Source organism: Terrapene carolina, unplaced genomic scaffold, assembly GCF_002925995.2.
Source record: "Terrapene carolina triunguis isolate 2854851 unplaced genomic scaffold, T_m_triunguis-2.0 Scaffold21, whole genome shotgun sequence".
Lineage (NCBI taxonomy): Eukaryota > Metazoa > Chordata > Testudines > Emydidae > Terrapene > Terrapene triunguis.
This window is the reverse complement of record NW_020664372.1, coordinates 34,561,091-34,577,454: the sequence shown is the minus strand read 5'-3', so window position 1 is coordinate 34,577,454 and position 16,364 is coordinate 34,561,091. Positions and strand designations below refer to the sequence as shown.

At 40.5% G+C, this 16,364-nt stretch overlaps 1 protein-coding gene across 2 annotated transcripts in view; it reads left to right on the top strand.

Moving 5' to 3' along the window:
* The window catches only part of DCUN1D2 (defective in cullin neddylation 1 domain containing 2), a 64,989-nt gene that overhangs the window by 20,774 nt on the left and 27,851 nt on the right, over positions 1-16,364 (top strand). The window lies entirely within an intron of this gene.

Genomic DNA, 16,364 nt, shown 5'->3' with positions numbered 1-16,364 from the left:
TGTGTATCACATTGAAATTGGCGTGGATGTTAAGAGACAATTTTTCATAGTAAAAATAGCTTAAGGGGAAGGAGTGTGAAGACGGACAAGAATAGGAGCAAAAACAGTTTTCAATCTTGGCAGAGAGGTTTGTTCATTCCTTCCTTGGTTTTACTTGGAGTGTCTGGTTCTTGCCTTCCCCACTGGCTTCGGAGGTTTTATTCAACTATGATGAGTTTTATCAGCTTTATTTTCCTTTAGGTATTGTCCCTCTTACCAAATATTTTTTTCGTGCCACTGTCATACAGATAAGATACCATCATGCAGCTTAAGTGTCTGGCAAAGCTCTGCAGCCAACATCTTATTGTGAGGACTTCTAAGCAACTTGAATCAGTCTAAAGCTCAACAGTTAAAGGTTTATGTTCTAAAATGCATGAAGTCTTGCACACCATTTATTAAAAATCGTAGTGCTTTGAGACAGAGCAAAACTTATCAAACACAAGTTTAGTTTGCATAATATCTGACTTCTTGGAATACCTAAAGAAAGAGTATATTACAAGCCACTTGCTGTTTTAGTTGGCTTAAATGCAAAAGAGGAACCAATATATTACAGAAGACATTTACCTAAATCTGTACCAATAAATAGGAAAGGCACCACAATCAGAATTACAGCAATGGATATACTTGTGTATGTGGCACAAAAGAAAAAAGGAATTGAGCAGTTTTCTGATACCCCAATTTATCTGGTCTGAGGAGAAAGGAGTTAGCTACTGACCCTGGATAGACCCATAGGTATATGGTATCTCTCTATCCTGAAAAATGGTATTTTAGGTAAGGAACACCCGAATGTCTTGAAATACTTATGAGACAAAACTGAGAAGAGCAGAAATGAAAATTAATCTAAAGAGGACTCTAGAAACTGATTGTTGCTAACTTGAGGTCTTGGGAACTTTAACAATTCTGGTAATGCTTGATGTTACTTGAATTGGGTAGTGTTGGGTTTTTTGAAAGGTTGTAGGTTTTTTATATAGGTTTTTCAGCCTTTGGAAAGTTAACTTTTTAGTATTTTTAAGAAAAGGATCAAATTCAGGCAGGTTTAAGCAGGTGTAATTCTTTTGACTTTAGTGGAGATACACCCACTTTCATCAGGTCTGAACTTGGTCCACTGTGGGTTTAATTGGGAGGAAGTCCAGAATCAGCATGTAAATTAGAATGCACACTCTTTTGTCTTTATGAAAGTCAGTGGATTCCATGATGCCAAGTGCTTCAGACAAGCAGTAATCTTCAAGAGTCAGGCTAGCTTGCAAAGCAGTTAATTGCTTTTTCTGTTAGTCTGTTATGCCTTGGGGAAATTCTTATAGCTTGTCTTTGCTGCAGTGTTAGCTCGAGTTGTATCTTGAGTCTTGCCCCTAATCTTATTCCCCTGTATGCATACAAGTCTTGAGTTTGAGTTAAGTGGTTCTTTAAATTCAGCTAGCTGGCCCATCAGAGTTGAAGCTCGAGTGCTGCTGACTCGAGAGCTTATAATGTAGTGGGGACTCAGCTACTCTGTACTGTAAAGCTGGCAGTTTCTCAAAGAGACAGTTTTAAAGGCACAGCTGCAAACTATCCTGATGGGAAGAAAAGATAGAGTCATAATGATCTCTTACTATTTTTCCTATCAGGAGCTCTTTAATGACTTGAAAATAAAAAAGGAATCCTACAAAAATGGAAACATGGACAAATTGTATTGATGAATACAAAACAGTAGCGTAAGCGTGTAGGGACAAAATCAGAAAGGCTAAGGCACAAAATGAGTAACACCTAGCAAGGGACATAAAAGGCAATAAGAAGAGGTTCTATAAATACATTAGGAGCAAGAGAAAGACAAAGGAAAGTGTAGGTCCACTACTTAGCGGGGAATATGAGCTAAGAATGGATGACATCAAGAAGGCTGAGGTGTTCAACATCTATTTTTGCTTCTGTCCTCACTAAAAAGGTTAATTGTGACCAGATATTCAACACAATTAACATTAACAATAAGAGTGAAAGAATAGATTAAGGAATATTTAGATAAGTTGGGTGTATTCAAGAACGCAGGGCCTGATGAAATTCACCATAGGGTACCTAAGAAACTAGCTAAAGCAATCTCAGAACCACTAGCAGTTATCTTCGAGAAGTCATGGAGGACAGGTGAGGTCCTGGAGGACTGGAGGACTGAAGAAGGGCAAATATATAGTACCTATCTTTAAAAATAGGAATAAAGAAGACCCGAGGAGTTATAAACTAGTCAACCTAACTTTGATTCCTGGAAAGATACTGGAACAAATTTTACAAACTGACTGTTTAATATACCTAGAGGACAGTAGGGTACGATCAATAGCCAGTGTGGATTTGTCAGGAACAAATTATGCCTAACCAACCTAATTTCCTTCTTGGACAGGGTTACTAGCCTAGTGGATGGGGGGAAGCAGCGAATGTGAAATGTCTTGATTTTAGTAAGGCATTAACACAGTCCCACATGACATTCTGATAAGCAAACTAGGGAACTATGTTATAGATTAAATTACTCTAAGGTGGGTGCATACCCAGTTGAAAGACCATACTCAGAGTAGTTTTCAATGGTTTGCTGTTAAACTGGGAGGGCATATCTAGTGGGGTCCCTCAAGGTTCTGTCCTGATACTTTTCAACACTTTCACTAATGACTTCTATAACGGAGTGGAGAGTATGCTTATAAATAGGGCTGTCAAGCGATTAAAAAAATTAATTGCGATTAATCGCACTGTTAAACAATGATAGAATACCATTTATTTAAATATTTTTGGATGTCTTCTACATTTTCAAATATATTGATTTCAATTACAACACAGAATATAAAGTGTACAGTGCTCATATTTACAAAGTGTACAGTGCTTATATTTACTGTTTACAAATGTTTTCACTGTAAAAAGAAAACAAATAGTATTTTTCAATTCACCTAATACAAGTACTGTAATGCAATCTCTTTATCATGAAAGTTGAACTTACAAATATAGAATTATGTACAAAAATACTGCATTCAAAAATAAAACAGTGTAAAATTTTAGAGCTTGCAAATCCACTCAGTCCTACTTCTTGTTCAGCCAAATCACTCAGACAAACAAGTTTGTTTACATTTGCAGGAGATAATGCTGCCCACTTCTTGTTTACAGTGTGACCTGAAAGTGAGAATAGGTGTTCTCATGGCAGTGTTGTAGCCAGCATCGCAAGATATTTACGTGCCAGATGCGCATACTTCAACCACCATTCCAGCGGACATGTTGATGACGGATTCTGCTCAAAAAACATCCAAACCAGTGCGGACCAACGCATGTTCATTTTCATTTTCTGAGTCAGATGCTACCAGCAGAAGGTTGATTTTCTTTTTTGGTGGTTTGGGTTCTGTAGTTTCTGCATCGGAGTGTTGCTCCTTTAAGACTTCTGAAAGCATGCTCCCTACCTCGTGTCTCTCAGATTTTGGAAGGCACTTCACATTCTTAAATCTTGGGTCGAGTGCTTCTTTATGTTTTGTGAAATCTGAAGTGAAAGTGTTCTTAAAATGAACAACATGTCTGGGTCATCATCTAGGGTGACCAGACAGCAAGTATGAAAAATCGGGACAGGGAGTGGGGGTAATAGCAGCCTATATAAGAAAAAGACCCAAAAATCAGGACTGTCCCTATAAAATCGGGACATCTGGTCACCCTATCATCATCCGAGACTGCTATAACATGAAATATATGGCAGAATGCAGGGAAAACAAAGCAGGAGACATACAATTCTCCCCCAAGGAGTTTAGTCACAAATTTAATTAACGCATTATTTTTTAACAAGCGTCATCAGCATGGAAGCATGTCCTCTGGAATGGTGGCCGAAGCATGAAGGGGCATACGAATGTTTAGCATATCTGACACACAAATATCTTGCAGTGCTGGCTACAAAAGTGCCCTGCGAATGCCTGTTCTTATTTACAATGTCACCTGAAAGTGAGAAGCAGGCAGCAGTATCTCCTATAAATGTAAACAAACTTGTTTGTCTTAGCGATTGGCTGAAAAAGAAGTAGGACTGAGTGGACTTGTAACCTCTGAAGTTTTACATTGTTTTGTTTTTGAGTGCAGCTATATAACAAAAAAATCTACATTTGTAAGTTGCACTTTCAGGACAAAGAGATTGCACTACAGTACTTGTATGAGGTGAATTGAAAAATACTGTTTCTTTTGTTCATCATTTTTACAGCGCAAATATTTGTAATCAAAATATACACTTTGATTTCAATTACAACACAGAATACAAGATACATATGAAAATGTAGAAAAGCATCCAAAATATTTAATACATTTCAATTGGTAGTCTCTTATTTAACAGGACAATTAAAACTGCGATTAATCGCGATTAATTTTTTTGAGTTAATCGCGTGAGTTAACTGAGATTAATTGACAGCCCTACTTATAAAATTTGCAGATGACACCAAGATGGGAGGGGTTGCAAACCTTCAAAGGACAGGAGTAGAGTTCAAAATAACCTATTCTAGTATAACCCCGTAGTGTAGAGACAGTATACAGTGATGGAAGGGTTTTATTGTGTCGCTGTAGGAATACTTCCTCCCTGAGCAACAATAGCTAGATCAACAGAAATATTCTTGGATTGACCTAGCTTTGTCTACACAAGGAGTTAGGTCAGCATAGCTACAGTGCTCAGAGGTATGGATTTTTCACAGCCCTGAGCACTGTAGCTATGACAACCTAAATTTTAAGTGGCAAAGAGTCCTGTGGCACCTTATAGACTGACGAAGTGGGTATTCACCCACGAAAGCTTATGCTCCAATACGTCTGTTAGTCTATAAGGTGCCACAGGACTCTTTGTCGCTTTTTACAGATCCAGACTAACACGGCTACCCCTCTGATACTTAAATTTTAAGTGTAGACTTAGGCCTTAGTGGATGTCTGCAGGCTCTGGAAGTGGTGCATTGATTCACTTTCCGAAGGTTACCTTTGCAACTATAAAGATTCTCTCCCACGGCCATCAGTTTTTTATTTAGATTTATAATAGACAAAAAGGTATCAGGAGCTTTAGATGCCTTTAATTGTGTTTAAAAACAAATGTAAAAATAAAAGCAAAAACTTGAGGTCCTGAGCGACAACCTCATTCTTTTGGGTGTGAGCCCTTTGGTCTTGTCAGTGCCTTCCCTATTAAGGTTGGCAGGGTTGCTTGTGATGGTAAATTGCAGCAAATTTTCACCATGTGACAGTTGTTTTTTTTAATGCTCTTTGGATGTGAAATTCTGCTAAGAAGGCTATATGCTGTTTGGAATTTTCATCCACTGGTTCATGTAATTAAATATTCCAGATGTATCTAAAAAAATTAAATATTGTATATATCCATATACAACCGCTCTTTGTACAAAGTTTAGGATAAAGGCAGGACTGAGCTCTCAGTGTAGCAAGTAATGCTTAAGTTCTTGGAATTTAGTCTAAGAGCAGGCCTATCCATAGAAACTGTAGGATGCAAGCGTTGATTTTCTTTTTAAATGTTCCATTATCTTAAGATCGATTAAAAACTAATCTTTGTTATTGACTGGCCTGCAAAATTTTCTTTTTTATAATCTAAAGTCATTATTAGTTTATTCAAAGCTGTTTGAAACAGTGTTTTCTTCTGTGTTCCCTATGTCATTGTGGTCACTAAGTACAGTATATAGCCCCATACCAGTAGATAGAAATAGGAAATTCCAGTAAAATTTATGCTGTCGGCACCCTGTAAGTGTGTCAGTATCCGCTGAGAAATACAGGTTACTTCCTGTTGTAGCAAATATAAATGACTCAGTCTGACACAGTAAAACTTTTAATTAGCTTTTTCTTTTTCTTTTTTTTATCCTCTTCTCACTCTTCACATGGCTATTTTAATGTGTTTTCTTTTTAGATAACTGGTTTGTTTTTATCTATCTACCACAGCTCCATATGGAGCTATCTCTTTGTGGGTGGCCTAATGACTAGTCATGTCATATTAACAAAAGACGCAGGAATTGTCTCACGAGTTTACAAGCCCCATTTTCCCACATGTCTCTTACCAAAAACATTTGGAGCCTTTCCTTATGGTGTTTCTGCAGAGCCAAGCCAACCACTTCCACCACATTAGAGTTTATGGACAGTCACTGTGGTACAGTGATGATCTCTGCTTCCCTTTTCATTCAAATCACACTTTCATCTGTACGACATACTTCAATCCTGGAGTTCATGTTTGAATCATAGATTTTTTTTTAACACCAGAAGAGACCACTATGATCTAGTCTGACCTCCTGCATAACACAAGCCAAAGAACCTCACTCGGAAAATTCTGCATCAATCCCATAACTACAGTTTAATTAAACAGAAGAGGATTTGGTACAGGTGAAGATATGGCACACGAAGGGAGCTTATTTACCTTTTGGTACAACAGGTGCTATTTTTTTTTTCTGATCACGAAGCGGAAGTATACTATGCCACCCATATTCAAGAAAACACTACTACCTGTGTATCAGTACAGAGTTCCTATCTTTCTTAGAGGCAGGCACCAAAGTCCTCCTCTACCTAAAATGGGGCTGAACTAGCACTACTTCACCCAGGTAACATACTCTTCATTAGAAGTATAACTGATAAAGGACAACACCCAGGTCTTTCTTCTAGAGCCTAATATTTCCTTTTGGGGTCAGTACTTTGGGAATTGAATCTCTTAAAGTTCTTGCTGGGATTATAAGGGAACAGACCAACTTTCTCAGGCCCAGATTTCAGTATATTTGCTAAGTCTTGAGCCTTCTGTCTTGGGGCAGGTGTTGGAGAGGCTTTACCTGTAGATGTTTCTCTGCCTAAAGGAGTCATGGGAGAAGGGGAGGGACCCATAGCAGCCTTCTCCCAGTGGCTGTAAAGGTATTCCCACATGTGGGAATATCTGATATTTTGGACCACTGAGTTGTAGGGAAGACAGAGCAAAGGCACAATGACTGAGTTCTGCATTCTGTGAGCTGGGGAAAAAAATCCTTATCTCCCTCTCACTGATTCATATTACTGGGGACCTGAACACCAAATCTATCAAATTTGCTCTGGAGAGTGGAACTTCTTTAGGAGGTCTGCATGAAATGGAGCACTCTCAAGTAGACCTGGTGATTGCCTGGGAGAGCAGAGATCAGGGACTACTATGTCAGCTCCAGGGACTTTCTGGCCCTTAGAGCTGATGCCCTCTCTCAGCTGTGGGCAGGTTTCTGCAAAGGGTTCCAAGGCCTCTTGCCATAGCCATCTTAATGGCTCCATCCTAGACCTGGCAGCTGTGGTGTTTAGAATTGTTAAATTTCATTTGAATGATTCCTGTATCTTCCAGGTGGGATTTGTTTTGTCAAGGTCTAGTTCACCAGGAAAACTTGACAAAACCTTTTTTTAGAGTGATTTTTTCAGACTTTGGGATTCACCATGGTTCTGCTTATGTTTAATCTACACCTCATGATCTTATTACTGAGTCTGGAAGTTGGAGTATCTTTAAGGTTTGCTTGGTATAGGACTAGAGAGGTTAATCTCACCTGTGCTCCAGGCCTTCTGGCTCTTGTCAAGGGTGGGCTGAATAAAGGTTTGAGTCTTGGCTCTTGGATGACACAGTTGTTCGAAGGGACAGGCTTAATTGTTCCTTGGTCAATTTACACCCAAAGATGGTCAGGATCATAGAGACAGCAGCAAGGTTCAGAATGAGGCCTTGGCCCCCTCTTTCTTCCTTGGACCTGGAGCTTGTCCTGAACATCCTAATGGATCCTACTTTTGAGCTCTAAGCACTAATGTTTGAGAGTTTGCCTGTGCTCAGGACTATTTTCCTATGGACAGTTTTTGTTCCAGAAGAGTGGAGAAACTTTCAGTCATTCCCTCTAGCAATCCCTCCATTTCCCACCAGGAAACAGTGGTCAGATTGGTCTTTGTGGCTCTGCTAAAAATCTCTTCACCTGTACACCTGTTTCAAGGGGGTGTCCTTTCTTCATTCTGCCACTTTACCAGGAATGAGTAAGAGAAATCTGATTGTGAGAAGGGCATTCAGGTTCATGTTTTAAAGGTATCCTTGATTAGGAGATAGATCATCTTTGGATGAGGACTCCAAGGAGGTTGCATCCTCCATAAGTAGATGGTATTACAAGCTCTTCTTTTTAATTGCAGCAGCATCTTTAGCTTCCATAGTAGTAATCTCTGAGTAGACTGTTGGTCTGCAACTCTCTGAAAGATTACTTCAACATTGGTGTGAGGGGGAATCATCTTTGTACAATTAGTGACCCAGATTTTGAACTACTAGTATTGAAAAAGCAACAGCATATATGTTTTGTACTTTCTTTGTCTTTTACAGTGTTTGCCAGAATAGCAAGATAAATACTTGCTCTATCTAGGTACTCTGTGCACCTCCCAAGTATTTAAAAATAGAAATAACAATCTTCCTTACAAACCTATAGGAGAGTTAGCTTAGAGGTTGTTTGTGAGAAGAGAGTGGGTATATTCTGTATGTGGGTGAAGAAATTATTGAGGGGAAAGCTAAATCGAATCAATAGATTCTGTATTTAGTCCTGAAAGTGGGTAGTTCCATGATTGTTCATTTCTCTTATGCTGCTTTGGTCTTTTGTTTAGGTAAATTTTTCTATTAGTCTTTGAGAATCTGGCAGACAGGTTTCCAGGGTGGACCATACTGGTGGTGAATCTTGCCTGGCAATATGGAGAGTTTTATTTCTGCCTGGAAGGTGGAGCAAAGGGTTCTTTTTTCCACATCCATCATGAGCAAGCTTGTAGTTTAAAGTCAAATATTATGATTAATCAAAAGTGGAAGGGCAAAGGAGGGATTCAGTAGCTCATCACATCTTGCACATAATCAGTTGACTTATTCTGAGAAAATCCTGTTCTTTACAGGCACATGAGCCAGATTTTACTGCAGTTTGTCAGAAAGACTAATTGAAGCAAAAAATAAATGTGACTATGCTGTGAAGCTTTTGTTTGAGCTGTAGGAGAAAGAAATGTCATCTCACATGAAGTTACAGTCAGGGAACACAAGGAAAAAGACAGAAGTAGACCAATCCAGGGCACCTTGCAGGAAAAAATAACACCCAACAGTTTGAATACATTGCAAGCTTAAGGTACATTTACACAGCAAAAAAACCATGGCAGCAAGTCTGAGAGCCCGGGTTAACTGACTCAGGCTCATCCTGCGAGGCTAAAAATAGCAGTGTAGACATTTGGCCTCAGGCTGGATCCCAAACTCGGAAATCTGGCGAGGGAAGAGGGTCTCGGGTCCACCTAATGTCTACGCTGTTATTTTTAGCCCCATGCTACCATGAACCCAAGTTAGTTGGCCCAGGCTCTGAGACTTGCTGTGGCAGGGTTTGTTTGGTTTTTTTGCTGTGGAGACATATCCTGACTTCCTTATGTGTGCAGACCCTTTACTTGTAAGGATACTGAATGGTGCAATATGCTTCCATGTATGACACTTAGCCATAGGAGTGACTTTCTGACTCCGATGTTTTGAGGCTGACTGTGTTGTGAAGCTGGATATGTTGCATGGTATGATTGTTATTCTCTTTCTTTCATAGTCCTAGAATAAGTTCAGAAGTAGTGGGAAAAGACAGTCCAGAATGAGGTGCTAACATTCTCTCCTCCTCCCTGCTTCTTTCTCAAACTAGCTAAATCTATGCTATAGTCATGTTCTTGATGAAGTTGTAGCTTCTTAGGAATATGTCTTTAGAATTTTCTGATAAGGTTGAGGAAATCCCATGCTGCCCTTTATTTTGTAGGTGTAAAAATAATATGTGATCATGTAATTAAAGATTGAATCATAATGCATAAGCTACTCCTGAGGGCATTCTGCGCCCCCCCACCCCAGTTAAAAATTCTGCATACAATATTTTAAAATTCTGCAAGTTTTATTTGTCAGCATATAAATGCAGAGGCTCCAGCATGGCAGTGGGGAACACAGGCCACTGGCTGCACGAAGGTGGGAGATCACCCTGCAGTGTCCTCACCTCGGGGACATGGACTCAGTGGTGAGGCTGCACCCGACCCTGACACAGCACAAGGCCTGGGCCTGCCCCACAGACACCCTGGGGCCCTGCTCCTCTGCACCAGGCACACCAGGAGTGGGACAGGCAGGATCCAAGTGTGCAGGGGCTCAGTGTGGGGGGATCCAGGTGTGGGGTAAGAGGATTCTGTGTGGGACAATCTGCGTGCAGACAGCTCAGTGGGGGGTCTAGGTGTGAGGGGATCTAGATGCACAGAGGCTCGTTGAGGAGGTTCCAGGTGCAGGGGCAATGAGACTCTGCAGGGGCTTCCAGGTGAAAGTGGTTGGGGCTCAGTGCAGGTCTCAGCAGGGGGGTCTGGGTGCTGGGGGAGTGGAGCTTGGTGGGGTGGGGGTCTGGATGTAGGGGCTCGGGGTGGGGCATCAGGGTAGGGGTTTGAGTGCCGTGAGTTTGGTGAGGGGAGTGATCTGGGTGCAGGGGTGGGAGTCTGGAGGCAGTGGGTCTGGGTGCAGGGGGCTCCAGATGCAGGGGTTTGGGTTCAATGGGGTGGGGTTTGGGTATGGAGGGCTAGGGCGGTTCTGGGTATACGGGATGAGGCTTGGCAGGAGTGTCTGGGTATGGGAAGTCCAGATGCATAGGAGTTGGGCGGATGGAGGAGCAGCTCCCTGTACAGTGACCCCTCCCCCCGCAGCTGAGGAGCGATGGGGGCAGGAAGCAGGGGAGGATGCTGAACTTCTTGCAGCTTGGGGAGGTTTCTGGGGGTTGGTCTGACACATCCCCAGCCACTCCTTGCAGGGGAAGAGGAAGTCACATCCTTTTGGGACACCCAGAGCATGGGTTGCATCCCTGATCATATTGGCTTGGATGGACCTATCCTTCATGAACTTATCTAATTCTTTTTTGAATTCAGTTAAACTTTTGGCCTTCACAGTATCACCTGACAATGAGTTCCACAAGTTGACTGTGTATTTTGTGAAGAAGTACTTCCTTTTGTTTGTTTTAAACTGCTGCCTGTTAATTTCATTGGGTGACCCCTGGTTCATGTGTTACGTGAAGGAGGTAAATAACACTTCCGCATTCACTTTTTCCACACCATTCATGATTTGATAGACCTTTACCATATTCCCCCTTAGACTCTTTTCTAAGCTGAACAGTCCCAGTCTTTTTAATCTCTTCTCACGTGAAAGCTGTTCCATGCCCCTAATAATTTTTGTTGCTGTTCTCTGTACTTTTTCCAATTCTAATATATCTTTTTGAGATGGGGCAACCAGAACTGCACACAATATTCAAGTTGTTGGGTTTACCATGGATTTATATAGTGGTGGTATGATATTTTCTGTCTTTTTATCTATCCCTAACATTCTGTTAGCTTTTTTGACTGCCGCTGCATGATTAGCAGATGTTTTCAGAGAACTATCCACAGTGACTCCAAGCTCTTTCTTGAGTGTAAAAGCTAATTTAGACCCCATCATTTTGTATGTGAATGTTGAATTTCATCTGCCATTTTGTTGCCCAATCACTCCGTTTTGTGTAATTCCTTAGTAACTCTTCACAGTCAGCTTTGGACTTAACTGTCTTGAGTAATTTAGCATCATCTGCAAACTTTGCCATCTCACTGTTTCAACCTTTTTTCCAGATCTCCTTTGAAAAACAGACCATTTATTCCTCCCCTTTGTTTCCTAGCTCTTAACTAGTTACTGATCCATGTGAGGAACTTCCCTCTTATCCCATGACTAGGGCCAAATTCACGGCCATGAAAAACGTGTCATGCACCAAGAAATCTGGTCTCCCCCTGTGAAATCCGGTGTTTTGTGTGCTTTTACCCTATATTATATGGATTTCATGGGGAAGACCAGCATTTCTCAAATTGGGGGTTCTCATCCAAAAGGGAGTTGCAGGGGGGTAGCAAGGTTATTTTAGGGGGGGCCTCTCTTACTTCTGCACTGCCTTCAGAGTTGGGTGGCCAGAGAGCGGCGGCTGGTGGCCAGAGAGCGGCGGCTGGTGGCCGGGCGCCCAGCTCTGAAGGCGGCGCCCCACCAGAAGCAGCACAGAAGTAAGGGTGATAATACCATACCATGCCACCCTTACTTCTGCACTGCTGCCTTCAGAGCTGGGTGGCTAGAGAGTGGCGGCTGCTGACTGAGGGCCCAGCTCTGCAGGCAGCTGCGCAGAAGTAAGGGTGGCAATACCATACCATGCCATCCTTACTTCTGCGCTGCTGCTGGTGGCAGGGCTGCCTTCAGCTGCCATTCTCCAGCTGCCCAGGTCTGAAGGCAGCGTTGCTGCCAGCAGCAACACAGAAGTAAGGGTAGCAGTACCGCAACCCCACTACAATAACCTTGTGACACCCCACACACACAACTCCTTTTTGGGTCAGGACCCCTACAATTACACCACCATGAAATTTCAGTTTTAAATAGCTGAAATCATGACATTTACGATTTTTAAAATCCTATGACTGTGAAATTGACCAAAATAGACCATGAATTTGGTAGGGCCCTACCCATCACTGCTTACTTTGCATAAGAGCTTTTAATGAGGGACCTTGTCAAAAGCTTTCTGAAAGTACACTATATCCACTGGATCACCTTGTCCATATCTTTGTTGACACCCCTCTCTTCCCTCCCTTTAGATTTCCCTTTAGAAAAGCCATGTTGACTCTTCCCCAACATATTGTGTTCATTTGTGTCTGATAATTCTGTCTTAATTCTGGCATTTCTTAACTCTAAACTTCTTGATGGTGCAACCTTAACATTCTTTTAACATAGATATTTTTGTGTCTATTTATAGGCAGAGCAGGTAGCACCAATTATACTTAAGGTTGCCCACGCACTTCCAATTATAAGACCACTTTCTATAAATATAGAAGAGGTCAGGGAAAGTAGTCCGTGCATAAACAGTATTACTTTTCTACTGTGGGCACTGTAGCTTGTAGCAAGCAGCTCAACAAATAAACTAAAAGGTCTTCATAATAGTGACGCTTATTTAAAGTAGCAAAGCTTTACAGAATCAGTAAGAAGATTAAGCTGCAATAGAAGAGGGAAAAAATGCAATTACCAGGTTAGCCAATTAATCTCAAAAGACAGAGCTGTAATAACAGTAGTCTAGTTGTTTTACAGCCATAAAATAAAGATGGGGAAGAATGTGCCATTTATGGTGTTAGGAGCTTAATTAGCTTGCCAGCAAGAAGTATTCAGACTCAAAGATTTTTCTAAATGATTTAAAGATTCTCAAAGAAGGTGAGTGCACCTGTCAGGGTTTTTTTTTTTTTTTTTTTAAAGAGCAGTATTACTGCCTTTACTTCCTCCTTTACTTTTAGTTTTAACATTAGTAATTTAAGTTGTAATTGGTTTTTTTTGTTGTTTTTATTCTCTGAAAAGGAAACAGCTGTAAAATTGAACACCGCTACATAAAGAGCACTTTTGTTAAGTGGTTCAAGACAGGTGGGACTTTTCCCCATGGCCAATGCCTCCTGCAGTCCTAAAGCTCTCCTCCTGCACAGCAAGTCGTAGTAGTTCATATTAACCTTAAACTCTGGTTTTAGGAGGAAGCAAAGGAAGTAGCTCTGCAACCAACTTCTTGCCACCATGTTTTTTAAACTTTGTGAATGTGCCTCATCCAAGTCCTTTGTTCCCTATATCTATTTGCAAACTTGAACAAATCACATCTCGTTTTCCTCTTCTGTAAGGAGAATGCCAACCGAAATCAGTGGAGCCTTTCCATTGACTGCAATGGGGGTTCAGTCAAGCCCTAAAATGGGGTTAATAGTGCTTGCCCGCCTTTATCAAAGCACACTGTGATCTGTGGATTGAAAAGCACAGTATGTTAGTATTTTAATGTATTGCATATTTCTCACATCCCGGCCTCTTGTTACATTGTCCATCTAGTCAAGAATGGGTTGGGCATATAGCTTTGTGGACAGCCCACTGGTATTGCTGCTGGGTAAACCATAGAATGTCACTACAATATAATGTCCTGTTCTTCTCTCCCCATGTTGATTGTGCTGATTTGGTAGCACTTCCATCCCCTGCTTGCCCAGGGAGGAAGAGGCTGCACCAAAGGGATATTTTAAATATATTTTTATATTTTTAAGGGTCATAGGATCATAAGCTAAATATGAGTCAACAGTGTAATACTGTTGCAAAAAAAGCAAACATTCTGGCATGTATTAGGAGGAGTATTGTAAGCAAGACACGAGAAGTAATTCTTCCATTCTACTCCATACTGATAAGGCCTCAACTGCAGAACTGTGTCCATTTCTGGGCGCAACATTTCAGGAAAGATGTGGACAAATTGGAGTAAGTCCAGAGAAGAGCAACAAAAATGAGTAAAGATCTAGAAAACATGACCTATGAGGGAATATTGGGAAAAAATGGGTTTGTTTAATGTGGAGAAGAGAGTCTGAGGGGGGACATAAGTTTTCAAGTATATAAAAAGTCATTACAAGGAGGAGGTAGAAAAATTGTTCTCCTTAACCGCTAAGGATAGGACAAGAAGCAATGGGCTTAAATTGCAGCAAGGGAGGTTTAGGTTGGACATTAGGAAAAACTTCCTAACTGTCAGGGTAGTTAAGCACTGGAATAAATTGCCTAGGGAGGTTGTGGAATCTCTGTCATTGGAGGTTTTTAAGAGGAGGTTAGACAAATACCTGTCAGGGATGGTCTAGATAATACTTAGTCCTGCCATGAGTGCAGCGGAATAAACTAGAAGACCTCTCCAGGTCCCTTCCAGTACTACAATTCTGTGAAGATGGTGATTAACTTTTATAAACTATGGCAAATGTCATGGGGTTCTTTTCCTGTGTCTGATTGTGAAAACCCAGCATAATTAGTGAAAGTATACTGGCCTTTATTTTTATAACACTTTTTTAATATTTTTTTCTCTTGCCATTTCATGTAATATTAACTTTGTCCCAAAAGAAAAAAAGATCTTAAGTTCATGAATGGCAACTGATGAGCATGCCCTGCAGATATTAATACATTTTTGAGTGTTTATAAACAAAGGGCTCATGAGGATACTGTCTGTCTCCACAACGTAATCAGGTTTCTGTATCTCTATGGAATTATCAAATCTTGTTTAAATGAATATTCACATTATATAGTTATAATTACCACTGAGGTGGTTGTATAAAGTGCAGCATTTGTATCCTTTTATTTTATTTAAAGTGAATTTTGTAATATGGTATTACATCACTGTGGGTTTGGCTCTGGTCGCTACAGTTTCAAGCTTAACAGAGTGAAAGTCACCTGTGCTACTTGCTTCAGATTTAGAGTCTCTAGGAACACACAAAGACCAAGGGTAGTGACCACACACACATTCACAAGTACAAGATCTAGTCTGTTTTACAAGTTTTATTAAAGTTATCATTTCCCAAGTTACAAATATGGTTATACTCACATCCTTAACAATAGTGTTAGGGTTTCTCATGGATTGATCATCAGTAGATGGATGGTTCCTGCTGGAGTTTCCCATAGGGAGCTCAATTTTCCTGCTCTGGGCAGCCCCTTTTTATAATGTGATTTTTGTCTATCCCTTATTAGCATTTACACATATCATGCTGGTTAGGGCATGTGTTAGAAAAATGAGATTACTGGGCATCTTGTAAGCTAAACATTACTTTACTGTTAATTTTTCGCAATATCACCCATTGGTACATCTTTTCCCGTAATCTTGTGGCATAGAGTCATTCTGTGGTCACTTACTTATGTCAAGCATTTCTTATCTCCAAGGCCTAAAATAGCTGAGCTAAAATCTTGCAGGCCTCAGCCTACAGACCTTGTGTTTCAGCCCTGCTTACTTAGATACCTAATATATAATTATCCCTTCTAACTACTGATCAATCTTATACTTCTATAATCCTACAATTTTACTCTATTTAGCATACAATGATTATATATGACATAACATGTTAGTTAATCATAACCACACAGTAAATGAACAATAAACTAAAATCATTGGCTACATATTTGACAGAAGAGGTTAACACTGATAGAGAATGCTTGCAGTTTCTCAAACTGCTGACTCTTGATTTGTGAGCCACCTCTTAGTTCAGACTTCCAAGAACATGGTAACTACCCCTTTAAAAAAGCCTGAAAATCAATTTATTGTGGGGGGCACAAATGGTGGCATTAAGAGCATAAAAATTCCTCTGCTCTTAGATTCCTTGATACAGTTCTGTATCTCAAAGCTTTTAGGGTACCAACCCTTACAAGGGCTGAATCTATTACCTCCTCTCTCATAATTATGTATGAGGAACTAAGTGCCTGCAACTAATATCTTTGGTGTAAAATTAGCCTTCTAATGCCTGAGATAGTGTGTGATTGTATTATATAGGATGCATAACTTGCTACATCCAGATGTTTAAAAATTAGGAGTATTATTTCTTATTAG